Source organism: Dendrobates tinctorius, unplaced genomic scaffold (assembly GCF_039654945.1).
Source record: "Dendrobates tinctorius isolate UK_male_01 unplaced genomic scaffold, ASM3965494v1 ptg000121l, whole genome shotgun sequence".
Lineage (NCBI taxonomy): Eukaryota > Metazoa > Chordata > Amphibia > Anura > Dendrobatidae > Dendrobates > Dendrobates tinctorius.
This window is the reverse complement of record NW_027361789.1, coordinates 4652875-4672469: the sequence shown is the minus strand read 5'-3', so window position 1 is coordinate 4672469 and position 19595 is coordinate 4652875. Positions and strand designations below refer to the sequence as shown.

Sequence of the window (19595 nt, the reverse complement as noted above, 5' to 3'; positions counted from 1 at the left end):
AGTCAGACAGCTAAATGGTGCGTTCGTTCTAATCATTGGCATTAGTTATAGGTTATTTAGCAGTTGACACTCATCCATGCTTGATTCATTTTGAACAAGGTTAGGTTTCACACACTTGTAACCCATGACCTGGTCAACTTGGCTGTAACAAAGCCACCTGTTTTGTTGCATACTTTCTCTGACAGTCAACTGAATGCATGAGAGTACAACAATAGCAAAGAAGACCAATTCTTGCTGCTAGACCAATCTGCCGATCTAGAAGTCCATGGGATTGAGGCTCAGGATATTTTCCTGAGAAAGGATACAGCCTAGGTATGACTGAACATGGCTATTCAGTCAGTGCATCTGTTTTGCTGAAGGGCATGACGTTGGTGCAGTGACATATCAAACATCTATTCCATTATACATAACAAAATAGTCCAAAACTAATAGCCACCTCAATTCAGCATATTATATCTCAATTTCTGCCACAAATTTGTGCAGACATAACAAAGGCAAATAGGCAAAAAATAAATGAATCAATAAAACCAATCATTTATTAATAAATTTCATAAAATTCTTTTTTTTTACAAGGAAATTTCTAAAAAAGGGAGTACAAATGTAATGATAGATGCTCACAGAATTAAGCTTTATGCAACATAATCACAGAATGTTTTTTTCTTTTCTTTTTTAATTTTTTACATACAAATAATCTCCAAATAGTGTTTATTTCTTAAGCATAAATTCATAAGCTATATTTATATAAACTTCTGTCTAAATATTTTTAGGGAAAGGCCCAATAGTTCTAAAAGCAGAAGAAACACATCTTTGATTAAATAGTGTGAAATACACACTGCTGAAGGTAAATAACAATTGGGTTTAACTCCCTATACTATGTGTATACCATGATAATCAAAGACAAGGCTAACTAATCCTTAATGGAGTAATCACAATGCATAAATGCTCAGATAGTAGCGACTTTTGTTCTCAATGTTTCTCTGATTAATTACAAATACTTATAAACAAAACTGCATAAGCTTACTTGATTGTGTAAATATGTATCTAATTGTTGTAACAAAGGAACAACCTAACTGTGTGTGCGGCAAAGAAAATTTCTCCTTAATGTGAATATATCCAATGCCTAGTGCAGAGAACTACAGGTTAATCATGTGTCCTGCTTAATATGCCAGCTATACTGATTCAATTTGAAATAAGCTATTCCTGCATGATGTAACAATGCAATCCTGTTTGCAATTATACAACAACTTACATGTATAAAACTTCTGCGGCTCTCTCATACACGTGTCTGGTTACCCCGACAGCGCCGTTTCGCCATACTGGCTTCCTCAATAGGGGGCGTATATGTGTACTGAACACATGTCCATCTATAAATAGCACTAGTTGCAGCAACAGCCCATGTCAGTCCACCTGGCTTGTAATTGCGCATGCATAATTACCAAGGACTTACCATATGAAAAAAAGGGGGTTTCCTAAGTTACTGCTCATGGGACCCAAGCATGGTTCGCTATAAGTCCCTTCATTGAGCAGACTTGGAAGCCCTGGATTGTCCTGAACTGTGCATGCGCTACCCAGGTGCTGCAACCTAACTATATAGGGCAAGGAAATTTATAAATAAACAAGTGCGGTGCAAAAAAAATCCCGAATATATGATCTTACAAAAATAATAAAAACAAACAATAATATCAATATAACCATAATAAAAAATATTTATACAGTAACAAACTGACACAATATCACCAATGTTTTAACTAAATAAATACAAAATAAATAATATTCAGTGCAAAAACTATTAACGGTGAAAAAGAAAAAAAAAAAAAAATTTTTTATAATTTTTTTGTATTGCACAAAGTGTATTGCACCTTATCCCTCAATATATCAAACAAATACCGTATATATTTATATTACAGAAATAATGTGCTATAATAAATTCATAAAGAATTATACACTTACAATAGTGATTATAAAAATCTATTACAAAAAATTTTTTTTTCCCTTTTATGATCATGAAAATTCACTGTAAAATCTTCTTTCTTTTCCACATGATGAAAAACCACTTCACAGGATATATGTAAAGATGTTCCGACACCATCACTTGATAAATTCACATGTACTGTAAACTATTCCTTGCTATATAAATGAACAAAAAGTTTTTGTTATATAAATATATATGGTGTTTGTTTGATATATTGAGGGATAAGGTGCAATACACTTTGTGCAATACAAAAAAATTATAAAAAATTTTTTTTTTCTTTTTTTCTTTTTCACCGTTAATAGTTTTTGCACTGAATATTATTTATTTTATATTTATTTAGTTAAAATATTGGTGATATTGTGTCAGTTTGTAACTGTATAAATATTTTTTATTATGGTTATATTGATATTATTGTTTGTTTTTATTATTTTTGTAAGATCATATATTCGGGATTTTTTTTGCACCGCACTTGTTTATTTATAAATTTCCTTGCCCTATATAGTTAGGTTGCAGCACCTGGGTAGCGCATGCACAGTTCAGGACGATCCAGGGCTTCCAAGTCTGCTCAATGAAGGGACTTATAGCGAATCACGCTTGGGTCCCATGAGCAGTAACTTAGGAAACCCCCTTTTTTTCATATGGTAAGTCCTTGGTAATTATGCATGCGCAATTACAAGCCAGGTGTACTGACATGGGCTGTTGCTGCAACTAGTGCTATTTATAGATGGACATGTGTTCAGTACACATATACGCCCCCTATTGAGGAAGCCAGTATGGCGAAACGGCGCTGTCGGGGTAACCAGACACGTGTATGAGAGAGCCGCAGAAGTTTTATACATGTAAGTTGTTGTATAATTGCAAACAGGATTGCATTGTTACATCATGCAGGAATAGCTTATTTCAAATTGAATCAGTATAGCTGGCATATTAAGCAGGACACATGATTAACCTGTAGTTCTCTGCACTAGGCATTGGATATATTCACATTAAGGAGAAATTTTCTTTGCCGCACACACAGTTAGGTTGTTCCTTTGTTACAACAATTAGATACATATTTACACAATCAAGTAAGCTTATGCATTTTTGTTTATAAGTATTTGTAATTAATCAGAGAAACATTGAGAACAAAAGTCGCTACTATCTGAGCATTTATGCATTGTGATTACTCCATTAAGGATTAGTTAGCCTTGTCTTTGATTATCATGGTATACACATAGTATAGGGAGTTAAACCCAATTGTTATTTACCTTCAGCAGTGTGTATTTCACACTATTTAATCAAAGATGTGTTTCTTCTGCTTTTAGAACTATTGGGCCTTTCCCTAAAAATATTTAGACAGAAGTTTATATAAATATAGCTTATGAATTTATGCTTAAGAAATAAACACTATTTGGAGATTATTTGTATGTAAAAAATTAAAAAAGAAAAGAAAAAAACATTCTGTGTTTATGTTGCATAAAGCTTAATTCTGTGAGCATCTATCATTACATTTGTACTCCCTTTTTTAGAAATTTCCTTGTAAAAAAAGAATTTTATGAAATTTATTAAAAAATGATTGGTTTTATTGATTCATTTATTATTTGCCTTTATGTCTGCACAAATTTGTGGCAGAAATTGAGATATAAATCTATTCCATTATGTAAAATATGCTGCAGATGTTGATGTTACTCCTGCTGCCCTGGCTACTTTTGGAGTACCGACGTAGGCCTTGGCAGGTCACTGTTGGGTTTTTGGGGAATGAAGAGATTCTGGTCAGTTATGTAATTGGCAGGCATCTGCTTGGAAAAAGCTTTAACAGGTAACATTTTGTTCTGGTTATAAGCTAATTTGAACTCCCTTTCAGATGCCATAAAAATTCTCTTATTTTATTTCTATAGTGAGGTACTAAAATCTTGACTTTCCAATAGTAATCCCTTATCTTATTAGTAATAAAGCTTTCCACAAACATTACAGAATACATCGTGTCATGCTCAACAGCATGAAAAAGGGTTCTGTTGGTTCTCTTTCATCATCCTGCTGTGACCATTGGTTGTCAGGGACAGCATCGCCAAAGTCATTTTAACTCTCAATGTCAGCCTCATTTTCTACCTTTGTCGACTCACTGTCCCCCTACACATCCACCTGTTCTTTATCCCACTCTTCTTTCCTGTCCTGATTCTCCACATCTTTCAGAATGTAACATGGACCTTGTGGGTCCTCAACTTACACAGAGCAATAATGAAAATTACGAGGTTAATAACATTGTTTATTCCACAGTTGTCCTTGCTGACAAATGTTGTTGCCTCTTTTTAACACTTCAGTAAGCAACACACATCCTTCATCAGTTGCCAGTGGCGGAACTTAAAGTAACCCACACTCCAGATTGGCTGCAGAATGATATAGTCAATCAACGATTTACATGGCTCGCACAGATGCTCCAACATAGATAACATAGAATTCCAGAAAGTTTTGGCATGACAAAAACTTTACACCAAAGTTTTGGCACTCTGTAATACAGGCCCTGTTACCCAATACAATGATAAGAATGATTTTTGTGCTATTTGTCCCATGGTGAGTAGTATATAAACTGTGTCCCATATAAATATGTGGAGTACTCATCATTTAATCATGATGAACTATGTCCAATCAAATAATCATCATATTGATAAGACAATATAAAAAATAAATGACAAATACTCATCACATAATCCCAGTAAACTAATGAAATGAAATTTGTCTTTTTTTAAAGATTAAAAAGAATAATACCTATTCAGGTCTTTGATCAAAAAGTGAGAGACAAGAAAAGCATATCCCAAAGGTCATCAACTGAAACAGGCAGCTTTATTGTGGGGGTGTGCACGATTCTGTGAGGTAGACTTTGAGGTAGACAATAGTGGCAGTCATTGAATTACATTGTTAGGATTCATTAAAGACACTTTTATCATTTTTTACATGACCATCATAGGTCAATTGAAAACATAAATAAGTGCATTGAACTAAATAGCTGTTGGCCCAAAAAAGTGCATACACTGTTGTTTTAGTTGTATGGCCATGTTTTTGAGTGCTCCTGGAGACATCCGTCAACAGCTTTAAACATATACAGTAGGTACGGAAAGTATTCAGAACCCTTTACAGTTTTCACTCTTTGTTCAATTGCAGCCATTTGGTAAGTTCAAAAAAGTTCATTTTTTTCTCATTAATGTACACCCTACACCCCATCTTGACTGAAAAAAACTTAATTGTAGGAATTTTTGCAAATTTGTTATAAAAGAAAAACTGAAATATCACAGTATCACTGAAATATTACAGTATTCAGGAACTGTAAGTGTCGGTGGATTCCACTGAATAAGAATAAATAATAAAGTGCAATCGTAACCCGTGGTCCACCGTGCAGAGATGAATAACTGCTGCTAGTGTGCAAATGCGGAAAAACAGCGAGCGATCACCTTAAACACACTTTGCTCAATGTCACACAGTGTGAACAAAACTAAGAGTAGCTAGCTCAGTTACTGCACAGAGTGGTAGAATATCCACTCACATACACCACACATAAGTGATACTAGCGCACTCATGTGCGCTGCTGGAAGCCTTCTATACACTAGGCTCCACCCCAAATGCTCACACCTAGTCAGCCCAGGCATTGCTCTCTGACCAATCCAGAGCTGCCACCTCACCGGAGCAGCCAACATTCAACCACCAATGAGCAGTTGCCACCTCACGGACATGCTCAGTAGGGTGAACTCTGGACTTAGGCTCCCAAGTGTCAGGCTACACCTGCATATTGCTGGTTACCATACACTTGACTGGAGAGCCAGCAGTAACCAAATGAATACCACGAGCCTGAGCAAGACGCTGGGAGTGATGTTTGTGCTGAGCAGCAATAGCAGTGGCCAGGCCAAAGTAAGAGACCACAGCACCAGGCAATGCTCGGGATCTATTCCGCGATGCGGAAAATCCCAACGCTTAACATTACACCCCCACTAGCACCCCTGGCAATGTTAACCACGCTCGAAGGTCGCAATAAGCTGAGGGGCATGAATGTACTCAATAGGTTCCCAGGTTCTATCCTCTGGTCCATTACCATTCCTGTCACCCAAAAAATGTTTTTGTCACGCACCACCTTAGACCCAACAATAGCGTTGACCTCTAGATCGTCTGAAGACGTATCTGAATTCCGTGCAGGAGTCCCAGAAAAGTGGGTCATAAACAAAGGCTTTTACAGAGATGCATGAAAAGTGTCAGTGATGTTCAAATGCGGTGGAAGGCTGAGGCTATAGACTACAGGATTCACCTGCTCAAGAACCTTGAAAGGACCTAGACAGCAGGGAGCAAATTTAGTGAACTCTACATGCAGCCTGATGTTACGAGCAAAGATGAGTGGGGCGACGATGTGTGTCGGCAGTGACCCTCATTCTCTCCTTAGACACTTTAATTGCCTCCTGTGTGCGGTCCCAGATATCTCAATCCTCCACTGCCCAGTTCACCACTCTCTGGTTGTAAGTTGAGATGGGTATAGGCACAGGAACACGCAGATGCTGACCATAGTTTAGGAGAAAAGCAGTCTGCCCTGTGGTGTCGCGATGGCATTATTTAATGCAAACTCCACCCATGGCAGAACGGACGCCCAGTTGTCAAAGTGCCGAAGATATGTGACCAGAATCTGATTGGTCCTCTCTACCAGCCCATTCGTCTCAGGTTAGTATGCTGAGGACACTTGATCTATACTGATCAGGAGACAAAGCTCCCTCCAGAAATGAGATGCGAACTGGGAACCCTAGTCACTGACAATCTTGTCAGGCATCTCATGAAGGCAGAAAATGTGCTTGATGAATAGAACCACCAAAGCCCATGCAGATGGTATGCGTGGGAGAGGAGCCAGATGCACCATTTTGGAAAAATGGTCAGTAACGACCCAGATAACTCTAATATTGCGGGATTTAGGCAGGTCCACTACATAGTCCATCCTGAACATCACCCAGGGCCTATCTGCCACCAGCAAGGGATAGAGCAAGCCCGCGGTCTCTGCCTGGAAGGCCGATTCCTGGCACATGAGACACAGGCTTGCACATAATTCTTCACATCTCGAACCATCCAAGGCCACCAGTAACACCACAAGCTCAGTGGTCCTCTTAATGCCAAAATGCCCACTCAATTTTGAAGTGTGTGTCCACAAGAGAACCTCCAGCTGTAGATCAGGTGGAACATAAGATTTGCCTGGAGGTACCTGCCCTAGCGACACTGGTGCCACCGTTCGAAGACTCTCCGAAAGGATTATAAGACGTGGCTCATCCCCTTCTTCGGACAAAACTACTGAATGGGACAGAGCAACAGCATGTAAATTCTTCTCTCCAGACAGAAAATAAATGGTGAATTAAACCTGGAAAAATATAAGGACCACCTGGCCTCATGAGAATTTCATTGTTGGGCTGTCTTAAGGTAAAGGAGATTCTTGTGGTCCGTGAAAACCTAAAAGGAATGCTGAGCTCTCTCCAGGAGGTGTCTCCACTCCAAGAAGGCCAATTTCATGGCCAGCAATTCCCGGTCCCCAATGGAGTAATTCCTCTCTGCTGGTGAGAAGGTTTTGGAGAAGAAAAATCAAGGATGTTTCCAACCTTGAGCATCCTTCGGATACAGCACTGCTCTAGCACCAACGGAAGAGGCATCCACCTCCAGGATGAAAGGCTTGTCCTCATCGTGCCAATGTAGAACTGGCGCCTTAGCAAAATGGGCCTTCAGGGAGGTAAAGGCCTTGGAAACCTCCTCAGACCACTGCCTGGATTTAGCTCCATACTTGGTGATGGCTGCCAAGGGAGCTGCTAGGGTAGAGACGTGGAGAATGAATTGGTGGTAATAATTGATAAATCCCATAAAACGCTGCACCGCTTTAAGGGAATGAGACTCCTGGCAGTTCATCACAGCCTCCAGCTAGGCAGGGTCCATAGCCAAACCCTTGGCTGATACAATATACCCAAGAAATGGTAGAGGCTCCTGCTCAAACATGCACTTCTCCAGTTTGGTGTGGAGAGAATTGGGGCGCAAGAGTTCAAAGACTCTACTCACATCTCTATGGTGAGTGTCAAGATCTGGAGAATAGATAAGTATATTATCCAGGTATACTACTACAGATGTGGACAACTTCTGACAGATGTCATTTACAAAGTCCTGAAAGACTGCGGGGGCATTACAGAGACCGAATGGCATTACTAAGTACTCATAATGTCCGTCCTGGGTATTAAAGGTGGTTTTCCATTTGTCGCCTTCACAAATACGAATTATATTATAGGTCCCACCCAAGTCTAACTTGGTAAATACCCTAGCACCCCGCAGCCTATCAAAGAGCTCAGAGATTAACGGCAGAGGGTATTTATTTTTGATAGTGATGGCTTTCAAACCCCTATAATCAAAACAGGTACGCAACTCCCCATTCTTCTTTTGATGCTTGGGACACTTATTGGCGTAATGACCTGTCTGCCAACAAACAAAGCAGGTCGGCTGTGGATGTACAGAGTGAGATTTTGCCCGAGACTCCTCCATGGACTCAATCAGCTCACTTGTCTGAGCTGGAGATTCCCAAGGATTGGGAAAGTTTGGAGCTAACCGAATCCTTTGTCTACACTGGACTTGCTCTATTTGTTCAGCGTGTCGAAGACCGATGCGAGCGGAAAGGGATTTTAAGTCCTCCAGTGTATATGGAATCTCCCAAGTGGCCAAAGCATCCTTGACATGTTCATCAAGACCCCTCCAGAATACAGGGATCAAGATCTTATCTGACCACTCCAACTCAGAGGCTAAAGTCCAGAATTGGATGGCAAACTGGCTAGCCGCGGATGAGCCCTGGGTTAATGCCAAGAGTTGGAGTGTGGCATCATGGGTAACCCGAGGTCGAAAAAGACTTGGTTCAGAGCACCCTGAAATTGCAAGGCGCTCTGGCTCACCTGGCCTTTATGCTCCCATAGCGGCATAGCCCACTCCAGCGCCCTGTCAATCAACAGTGACACCACAAATCCCACCTTGGCCCAGTAGGATGGGAAACATAAGGCGAGTGGCTCAAGCTGAATTGAGCACTGGTTCACAAATCCCCTGCAAGCCTTGCTGTCCCTCAAAAACTTATCGGGCAGCAAGAAATATGAGAAAAAGTCAATGCAGGATTTGAAACCAAAACCATGGTGGTGGCTCCGCTGGCTGCTTGTGCCGCTGCTGTGAAAAATCCACAGATGAAGTTGCCCGCTCAAGAGCGGACAACCTGCCCTCCAGATGCTGGATGTACCGCTGGAGTCAATGCTCATCTGCCATTACTAGCCAGACCCTAGCGCTAGTATACTGTTAGGGTCAGCGGATTGCACTGGATAAAAATAAATAATAAAGTGCAATCGCAGGTCCACTGTGCAGAGATGAATAACTGCTGCTAGTGTGCAGTGGCGGAACAACAGCGAGTGATCACTTTAAACCCACTGTGTTCAACGTCACACAGTGTGAACAGAACTCAGAGTACCCAGCTCAGTATCTGCACAGAGTGGTACTGCAGAAAATAAACAGTGCACTAAATCCTGTTAAACATCACAGGGGAAGTAACACATTAGTTGGACTTGCTCTGTGACTCAACTGTGCTAACTGCAAACAAGAACGAGACAGATGCTAAGCCAAGGAAAGAATTAATGTGACGCTAGGCGCAGGACACTGTCACTTTCCCAGAGAGATATAGCTTGAGGGTTGGACTTGCTCTGTAACTCAACTGCGCTAACCACACACAAGAAGGAAACAGATGCTAAGCCAAGGAGAAGTTACCTAATTACCCTAACCCTACCTGCCTAGGACTGTAGTCTCACAGTATGGCATGACACATGCAAGCAGAGTGGTAGAGTATCCACTCACACCACACAGAAGTGATACTAGTGCACCCGTGTGCGCCGCTGGAAGCCTTTTATACACTAGGCTCCACCCCAAATGCTCACGCCCAGTCGGCCAAGACATCACCCGCCGGCCATTCTGGAGCTGCCACCACACCGGAGCTGCCAACGCCCGACCACCAATGAGCAGATGCCACCTGGCGGACATGTTTAGTAGGATGAATGCTGGACTTAGGCTCCCAAGTGTCAGGCTGCACCTGCTTATCGCTGGTTACCATACACTTGGCTGGAGAGCCAGCAGTAGCCAAACAAATACCACGCAAGATGCTGGGACCGATGTCTGTGTTGAGCAGCACTGGCAATGGCTGGGCCAGAATGGGAGATCACAGCACCAGGCAATGCTTGGTATCTATCCTGTGCAGTGGGAGAATCCTGATGCCTAACACCCTTTGCTTAGTATTGAGTAGAAGCACCCTTTTGAGCTAGTACAGCTATGAGTCTTCTTGGGAATGATGCAACAAGTTTTTCACACCTGGATTTGGGGATCTTTTGCCATTCCTACTCTCCAGTTCCGTCAGGTTGGATGATGAACATTGGTGGACAGCCATTTTCAGGTCTCTCCAGAGCTGCTCAATTGGGTTTAGGTCAGGGCTCTGACTGGGCCATTCAAGGATGGTCACAGATTTGTTCTGAAGCCACTACTTTGTTATTTTAGCTGTGTTCTTAGGGTCATTGTCTTGTTGGAATGTGAACCTTTGGCCAAGTCTGAGGTCCAGAGCACTCTGGAAGAGTTTTTCATCCAGGATATCTCTGTAATTGGCTGCATTCATGTTTCCTTCAATTGCAAGCAGTTGTTATTTACCTCCAGCTGAAAAGCACCCCTACAGCATGATGCTTCCACCACCATGTTTCACTGTTGGGATTGTATTGAGCAGGTGATGAGCAGTGCCTGGTTTTCTCCACACATAAAACTTAGAATTATCATCAAAAAGTTCTATCTTTGTCTTATCAGACCAGATCTCATTTCTCACAGCCTGGGAGTCGTTCATGTGTTTTTTTTTTTTTAGTAAACTCTATGCGGGCTTTCTTATGTCTGGCACTGAGGAGAGGCTTCCATCAGACCACTCTGCCACTAAGGTCCAACTGGTGGAGGGCTGCAGTGATAGTTGAATTTGTGGAACTTTCTCCCATCTCCCTACGGCAATTCTTTTTGTAACCTTGGCCAGATGTGTGCCTTTCTACAATTCTGTCTCTGAGCTCCTTGGCCAATTTCTTTGACCTTTATGATTCTCATTTGTTCTGACATGCACTTTGAGCTGTGAGGTCTTGTATAGACAGGTGTGTGCCTTTACAAATCCAGTCCTATCAGTTTAATTAAATACAGGTGGACTCCAATGAAGGAGTAGAACCATCTCAAGGAGGATCGCAAGGACATGGACAGCATGTAACTAAAATATGAGGGTCTGAGCGAAGGGTCTGAATACTTATGACCATGTGATATTTCAGTTTTCCTTTTTTAATAAGTTTGCAAAAATTTCTAAATCTGTTTTTTTCAGTCAAGATGGGGTGCAGAGTGTACATTAATGAGAAAAAAATGAACATTTTTGAATTTACCAAATGGCTGCAATGGAACAAAGAATGAAAATTTTAAACTATTCAACTTCAACTTTTCAAGTATTTGAAATGAGTGTTGTCAAGTGAATTACATTCTATGTCAGCTTTCGAGAATCTTGCCATGGCATATCGCTGACCTATTCATATGCTAGGTCATCAATATGGGATTTATGGTGGTCTAACACCTGCCACCCAACCAATCAGCTGTTATACGTTTCAGTGGAAAACAGGAGCAATGGAGAGATGTGAACAATTACTTTCTGAACTGGAAGTATAATACAGTTTTACTGCAGCATGTGGCAGAGAACTTCAAAGATATTTTTGTTAAACAAAATTATAAAAAGATGTTTGTATTGTAATTATGTACTGTATATAAGATGAGTGACTTTGTGTTTGACAAACCCTGATGAAGCCACACTAATTAGCAATCTGAATAGGCAGGCTGTGTCCCGTTCCTGCATTTTTTCATGTGGGTTAAATTGCTTAACTTTCTCCTTGACCTTACACAATGCTGCTCACCATTATTGGCACCCCTTCATTTTTTTCATAGACTGTACAATATCTTCAGAAATAAATGGAAACAAACCAAATTTATATCATCAGGATTTTTAATTAGTGGTCCAAAGTAATACAACCATAAAACATTGTTTTTCATCTTACATGTTGCAATTTCAAACAAGAAACAGAATGAATAGCATGTGCAGCAATAAAGGCATCCCTAATTAATACTTAGTTGCACACCCTTTAGCATTGATGACAGCCTTCACACATTTTTGTAGTCATCTATGAGCTTCTTGCACTTCTCAGCTGATATTTTCCCCCACTCTTCCTTTGCAGTTTGTTTAAGATTTGAATGTTTGCAGGACTCTTTTTCCCAATGGCAGATTTCAGCTCAGATCAAAAATTTTCAATGGGATTGAGATCAGGAACCATTGCTCACCATTTTAAAACAGTCCATTTTTTTCTTTTTCAATCATTCCTGTGTACTTTTGGATGTGTGCTTTGGGTCAGTGTCTTGCTGGAGGGCCCATGATCTTCGACTTAAACCAAGTTTTCTTACACTGGGAAGAACAATTCTCTAATTTCATGATACCTGTGATACTGTCAAGGCCTCCAGTACCAAACACAGCAAAGCAACCCCACAGCTTTACGGATCCTCCACCATGCATAACTGTTGGTAGAGTGTTATTGATTGTGGTTTATCAGGTTACTCTTTGGCAAAGATCAGTCATTCCTTTTAATTTTTTTCTTCAGCAATTGCTTCTTCCTTGACCTTCCCCATAAAGCTCTGCTTGGTTTAGTGTGCAGCATATGGTGCTTGTTGAAACCATAACCCAAGACTGTTCTAGATTGGCCTTCAGGTCCTTGGATGTTTTATATGGTGTTTCTTCCACCATTCACACCAACTTTCAAAGACATCTCTTGTCAATTTTCCTCTTTCCCCCACATCTACGGAGGTTTTTGACGGTACCATGCTTAGCAAAATTCTTAATAATATGTTGTTGAAACTCGGATACTAATGTCTTTTGAGATGGCCTTAAACCATTTGGAAGTTTTGCATTTGCTAATAATAGCAGTTATGATGTCCTCAGACAGCTCCTTTGTCTTCACCATTGTTACAAAGGAACAGGGCCTACCATGTGGCTTTTTAAAACACTGAAGTCATCATTCGTTTTCTCATTCATGTCACATGGCATTGACAATCACAGTTGATTCTCATTTGTGATTTACCACAGGTACTGTAAGTCAAAATGTGTTTCCATACTAATTTAATATAAAGGGAATACAAGTATCACAGCAAGCTTTATGTTTTTCTATTTTCACCTCCCATTGTTTTTTTTATTTTACATTATTATCATTTGCTGTTTTGTATTTAACACGAGTGCACTATACAAAAAAAAACAGTTTCCCTTGATACATTTTTTCAGAAGATATTCCACATAATATACTTAAACTTCATGGTTGCCAATAACGACGAGCAGGACTGTATATGACCAATCCCTGCATGTCTGATTTTTTTATTTCCCTTAGTAACATTAACATAGTAACATTACTTTGCAAGGCCGAAACAAGCCATTTGTCCATCCAGTTCAGCCTATACTCAATCAGAATAAATTCCCAGATCTACGTCCTTCTAAAGAACCTAATAACTGTAAGATACAATATTGTTGCGCTCCAGGAAGACATCCAGGTCTCTCTTGAACCCCTCAACTGAGTTTGCTATCACCACTCTCCTCAGGCAAGGAATAACAAATTCTCACTGCCCTAACAGTAAAGAATCCTCTTCTATGTTGGTGGAAAAACCTTCTCTCCTCCAGATGCAGAGAATGCCCCCTTGTGACCGTCACCTTCCTTGATATAAACAGATCCTCGGAGAGATATTTGTATTGTCCCCTTATATACTCACACATGGTTATTAGATCGCCCCTCAGTCGTCTTTTTTCTAGTCTAAATAATCCTAATTTTGCTATTCTCTCTGAGTATTGTAGTTCCCCCATCCCCTTTAATAATTTTGTTGCCCTCCTTCGTACTCGCTCTAGTTACATTATAACCTTCCTGAGCACCGGTGTCCAAAACTGTACACAGTACTCCATGTGCGGTCTAACCAGGCATTTGTACAGAGACAGTATAATGCTCTCATCATATGTATCCAGACCTGTTTTAATGCACCCCATGATCCTGTTTGCCTTGGAAGCCGCTTCCTGGCATTGGCTGCTCCAGGTAAGTTTATTATTTTAAGGAGTGCGAAACTTGTGATGAGGTGCAAACTTTAAGCACAAAATCATTAGAGTTTAAACTCATGAATTTGGCTGAGAGAGATAAAATTGTTTTGGACTAATAATTCATTAAAGTCATACAGCGATTGTGGACGAGTACCACGAGGACTACGAGTATGGAAAGATATTTCTAATTTCAGTGATAACACTTCGTTCCGCACAGAATGGAAGAAGATTCTATTGAAATGCTCACAGGATTTGTTGCAACTAGTTTTGGCCACGAATTTACATAATTATGAGACAGTAAAACATGATCTTGTTAAAGCACAAGAGAAATTAAAATCCAGACTGACAGAAAATCAGTGGACATTGTTTAATAAAAAGATGGACAGTAAACTTCTACCGATGCAGGCGGAAATTAAATCAAGAAAACGTGATAAATTTCTACGGGACAAAAATGATTTCGCCAGTGGCCAGATTTTTAATTGGAATAACAACGATCCAATATTAATACTAACTTTGGGCAATTTGGTAAAGGGAAAAATAAATGTTTCCATCACAAACAGAAACAGGCACCAGTTAAAAAAGATTACCTCACTACAGATTCAGATTCCAGCGTGGGGGAGGGGGTCAGTTACAATACTACCTCACCCGACCAGCAATCAGCATGTGAAGCAGCCCGAGCTGGATCTAATGTCCCTTTAGGCGGAGAGTCAGAAGAGGAAGGAGGAAGAGTTTTCGGTCGGTACCGCAAGAGGAAACGGGTCTCGTGAAGACAGAAGTAATAACGGACTCACAACCATTTTCAGTGATTAATTTGACAGGACATGTTTTGAATGATTCCCATTTTGCATTATTATCTAAAGGTCTTAATTTTTGCATACCACAGCCTTTTGATATGACTGAATTTAGAATTGATTTATTTAAGTCTATCAGGAAGATCCATTTGCATAAACACTTTACAGCAAAACCCCCCATTGATAGTAAATGATCTGGGGAAGCACAATGTAGGGTGGGCCCTTTAGGTTTCATGGCTGGTACAGGAGCATTAGCTGATTTACATGAAGATGCCAATTTACTACTCAGTATCACAGGCTCAGATAGGGTAACTATTAATGAATCACAGTCGATCAATAGACCGTTTACAGGGGGGGTTGCTTCACAATACATGCCTCCCATATCCCCGGGTACCTTATTGATGTGTTTGAAATGCAAGTTATAAAGGACATTGAATCATTGGTATATCCTGTAGTGCCTTCTAATCTGACAGACTCAGAAAGGAAGGCCATGGTGGAGATCAGAGAATGGTCTGATACCATAGTGAGACCTTCAGATAAAGGCGGCAACACAGTTTTGTTGCCCAGGGATATGTATTTTTCTGAGGCACACCGGCAGCTATCTGATACAGTAACATATACTAGATTGAAGACTGATCCCACTCCCAGGTACATCAGGGAATTAAGGTCGTTACTCAGGAAATATGTCATGATGGATGTTATTTCTGAGAAGAAGGCAGAGAAATTGCTGCCGGAGTTTCCCACGCGCCCCCACTGGTACCACGTACCCAAAATCCACAAGTCTGCTTCTTGTCCCCCAGGACGCCCAATCGTATCTGGGATAGGATCCATCACGGAATCCCTGTCCCAGTATATTGATTGGTTGCTGCGCCCTTTGTTGGGAGAGATCCCGTCGTACATAAAGGACACCAATGCTTTTTTGCATGTGATACGGGATTTTGCTTGGCAACCCGGCTTTATGCTGGCATCCATAGATGTGGAGAGCTTATATACACGAATTCCCCAGAAGTTGGGCGTGGATACTATTAGAGAAATATTGAACTCCACAGGCAAAGAGCAGGGCTTTGTGGATTTTGTTTGTGAAGCTTTGAATTTCATACTTACTCACAATGCATTCACTTTTGATTGTACGTGGTACCGTCAAAATGTGGGTACCACGATGGGTACCCCGGCAGCATGTACGTTCGCCAATCTCTTTTTAGGTGCCCTGGAAGAAAAGTATGTCTACAATGCCAAACAATTCTTTCAACATATCAGACTTTATCTCAGGTATGTGGACGACGTGTTCATTGTCTGGGATGGCACCAGAGATTCTTTTGACAAGTTTGTCAGTCATTTTAATGAGGTGAACCAGATGAACATGCTGTTCACACATAATTTAGGAGGGACACGGCTGGAATTTCTTGATGTCTTGTTGGAAGTTAAGGATAATGAAATCTGCACGTCAGTTTACAGGAAACCTTTGGCTACTAATTCCATATTGCGTTATGATAGTTTCCATCCATCACATACCATTAATTAATTGCCATATGGTCAATTTTTGAGAGTTCACCGCCTAAATAATACCTTGGAGGGCTTCGAAACACAATCTAGAGAGTTATATAATAGGTTCAGACAACGGGGATATCCTAAGGTTCTATTAGATACCACACTTGAAAAAGTAAAATATCAGTACAGTAATAAAGTTAGAGGAGTTGTGCCTCTAAAGAATAAAAGAGTCGAAAATGAAAAGAGATTTACCTTCTGTTTTCGTTATAGTCCAATGGATCGTCAGATACAAGCAGCAATTAGAAAAAATTGGCACATTTTGGAACAAGATAGGGATTTAAGCGACATAGTATCTAGAGGACCCCTTATCTCATGTAAGCGGAGTACAAGAATTAGAGATATTCTGGTTAAGAATCGGATCGTCACTAAGCGTGACACTTGGCTGAGTAAAGGAACACCGCAAGGGAATTATAGGTGTGGCCATTGTCCTTATTGTAAATTTCATCGTACTGATCGTACACTACACATGGGCGCGGTCACACATACAGTAACAGATTTGATCACATGCAAGACAGACCATGTAGTCTATGTGATTTTTTGCACATGTCGGTTTTTCTACATAGGCAAAACCATACGTCCGCTATACATTCGCTTTCGTGAGCATTTTAAGTCCATTAGAACGGGAAAAGGAGTCCCACGTTTAATTAACCATGTAAGAGATGCACATGGAAATGACCCTAATGTTCTCTCCTTTGCAGGAATCGAGAAGGTGGTTTTACCGCCACAGGGAGGGCATTTAAATAAAATCTTATTAAAACGAGAATCCAGGTGGATTATGAATACACAGGCGACAGGTCCGCTGGGTTTTAATGATAGAATAGACATGGCTGTTTTTTTATGAAGGAGTTGATATTTTCCCTCATTTCCCTTGAAGTTGATAGGAGAACTAGGTCACATATGTACAGTATACATGTGGCTTTTCTGGTTGGTACTTTTTCCTGGAGTCTTTTATTGCAGCTTTGATGAACTTCCACACATTTGAGGCAAAGACATCTTTTTGAATTTGGTGGGTTTTCTCTCCCGCAGCATTTGAATCGTTTAGTGACTTGTTTTTTGTTTGCATAGTATACGTGCACATATACATTGTGCGTTTTCGGTGCAGCGGTTTTTGTCCGCTATGATTGAGATTTGTCATTGATAGTCCATTTTTGTGTTTATTCATAACTAGATTAAGGCCCGATGCTATCGCATCGAGAGGATAGTGACACGCCTCTTGCCATGTTAACCCTCAATACACACACACCTCCTCAACACACACTCCTCTCACCTTTCACCATCTCCACTCACATCCACTCACTCTTTCACTCCACATACGACCCTTTCTCTCACTCCGTCTCTCATACTCACACTGTCATCGTCGCTGCTCCATGATCCCCTACATCTTCTTCTGCCGGCGCCATCCTGGATCCCGACGTTGTCCACGCCGGCGACATGTTCTTGCGGCCATGCCATCTTGAGTATTCTGAAATCCTGCGAGTGGACATTAGTGGCTCACCATTGTCATTTTGAAACACGACTGCTACTTCACTGACAGTGGGATTATTGTAGCGTCGAGGGTCTTGAGTACGATCTTGTTTAATAGCCATAGTGATGTTTGGCATGACAGTTCCGTTTTGTACATTTTTGATTTTCTTTACATCGTAAGCGTTGTTCGTTTGCGGTAGTGGTATCGAGAATGTAAAGTTGGGCAAATGCGTGTTGCTGGTCATCTGAGGGCTGTAGTGTTCCAGTTCTATGAAAGATCTGGCCATGTATGCGGAAACAGTATGGGCCATATCCAGGAGGTGGTGAAATATTTGCACCCATGGAGGCAAAAGCAAAGGAACTGTTAATACTTCGAATATTATCCATGAAATTTTTGCTAAATTCACTTTGCCCTTTCAGCAAACGTGTAAAGACATCAGGATATTGTAGTATGGGTACATGGACTTTACCCTTCTGACAGCAGAGCGTAAAGTTGTTATCAGAAGGTATCTCTGCTACAAAATGCAAAGCTTCGCAATGCTCACATACATGGGTCATGTCACCACAGCTGTGTTCGGTAATACTATTTTCATCATTAGTGAAAATGTGAGGTTGTAGTAGAAGTGCATGTCCAACCGATGGGGTGCGCCTAGTTTTGAGACCAACGTATATTTGTCTTGGTTACACTTTCTGCGGGCTAACTGCAGCTTGTATGTGAAGAAACTGTGCGTTGGTATTGACTAATGGTGGTATTGATAGGGCAGAAACAGATTGCTGATTAGTTATGTCAGTGAACGGCATATAGGATGAAGTGTGGTAGTAACTTGTTCCACATGCTGATGTGGAAGCATCCTGTTGTGAGTCTACTAATAATGATGAGGAAGAAGCCGTCTGTTGTTGGCGGTGATGGCGTGTAGAGGCTTCTTCAGCCAATGTAATAGATTTAGAGTTAGGGGATTCGTGTGTGAGACGACGGCGTTTATAAGCCTTAATCTTGTCAAGTCGATGCTGTTTTTCCTCAGGAGTCTCATTAGCACGGTGTTGTTTTTGTCGTAGTGCTAAAGCTGCTTTCCTTTCACTGGCATTGGCATACTGTGCATCGGTATTGAATGGTGGTATTTATAGGGCAGAAACAGATTGCTGATTAGTTATGTCAGTGAACGGCATATGGGATGAAGTGTAGCAGTAAATTGTTCCACATGCTGATGTGGAAGCATCCTGTTGTGAGTCTAATAATAATGATGAGGAAGAGGCCGTCTGTTGTCGGCGGTGACGGCATGCAGAGGCTTCTTCAGCCAATCTTATGGATTTAGAGTTAGGGGATTCGTGTGTGAGGCGACGGCGTTTATAAGCCTTAATCTTCTCAAGGCAATGGTGTTTTTCCTCAGGAGTCTCATTAGCACGGCGTTGTTTTTGTCGTAGTGCTAAAGCTGCTTTCCTTTCACTGGCATTGGCATACTTTTTGTTATGACTCATGTTGGCACAGGTAAAGGAGTCTATTTGGCAGTTATCTGGCAGTGAAGAAGGCGTCCTGGAGTATTGTAGAGTAAACAGATAATAATTGACCCTGTAATTGCCCAGCAGTAGTTATGAAGTGGTAGTGGCAAATTGGCCCTGTAGTTAGACACCGGCAGAGGAGCAAGGCAGCAGTAGTTAT

General features: G+C 40.9%; 1 protein-coding gene and 1 long non-coding RNA gene across 10 annotated transcripts in view; one reads left to right on the top strand and one right to left on the bottom strand.

Annotated features, from left to right (window-relative positions):
* Positions 1–1444, bottom strand: part of LOC141046835 (uncharacterized) — a 164743-nt gene extending 163299 nt beyond the window's left edge. For all 4 annotated transcript variants that reach the window (XR_012219669.1, XR_012219670.1, XR_012219671.1 and 1 more), the window contains exon 1: positions 1250–1444. This is a non-coding gene — a long non-coding RNA (uncharacterized lncRNA). The remainder of the gene's footprint in view (positions 1–1249) is intronic.
* Positions 1–19595, top strand: part of GABRG3 (gamma-aminobutyric acid type A receptor subunit gamma3) — a 1013315-nt gene that overhangs the window by 266738 nt on the left and 726982 nt on the right. The window lies entirely within an intron of this gene.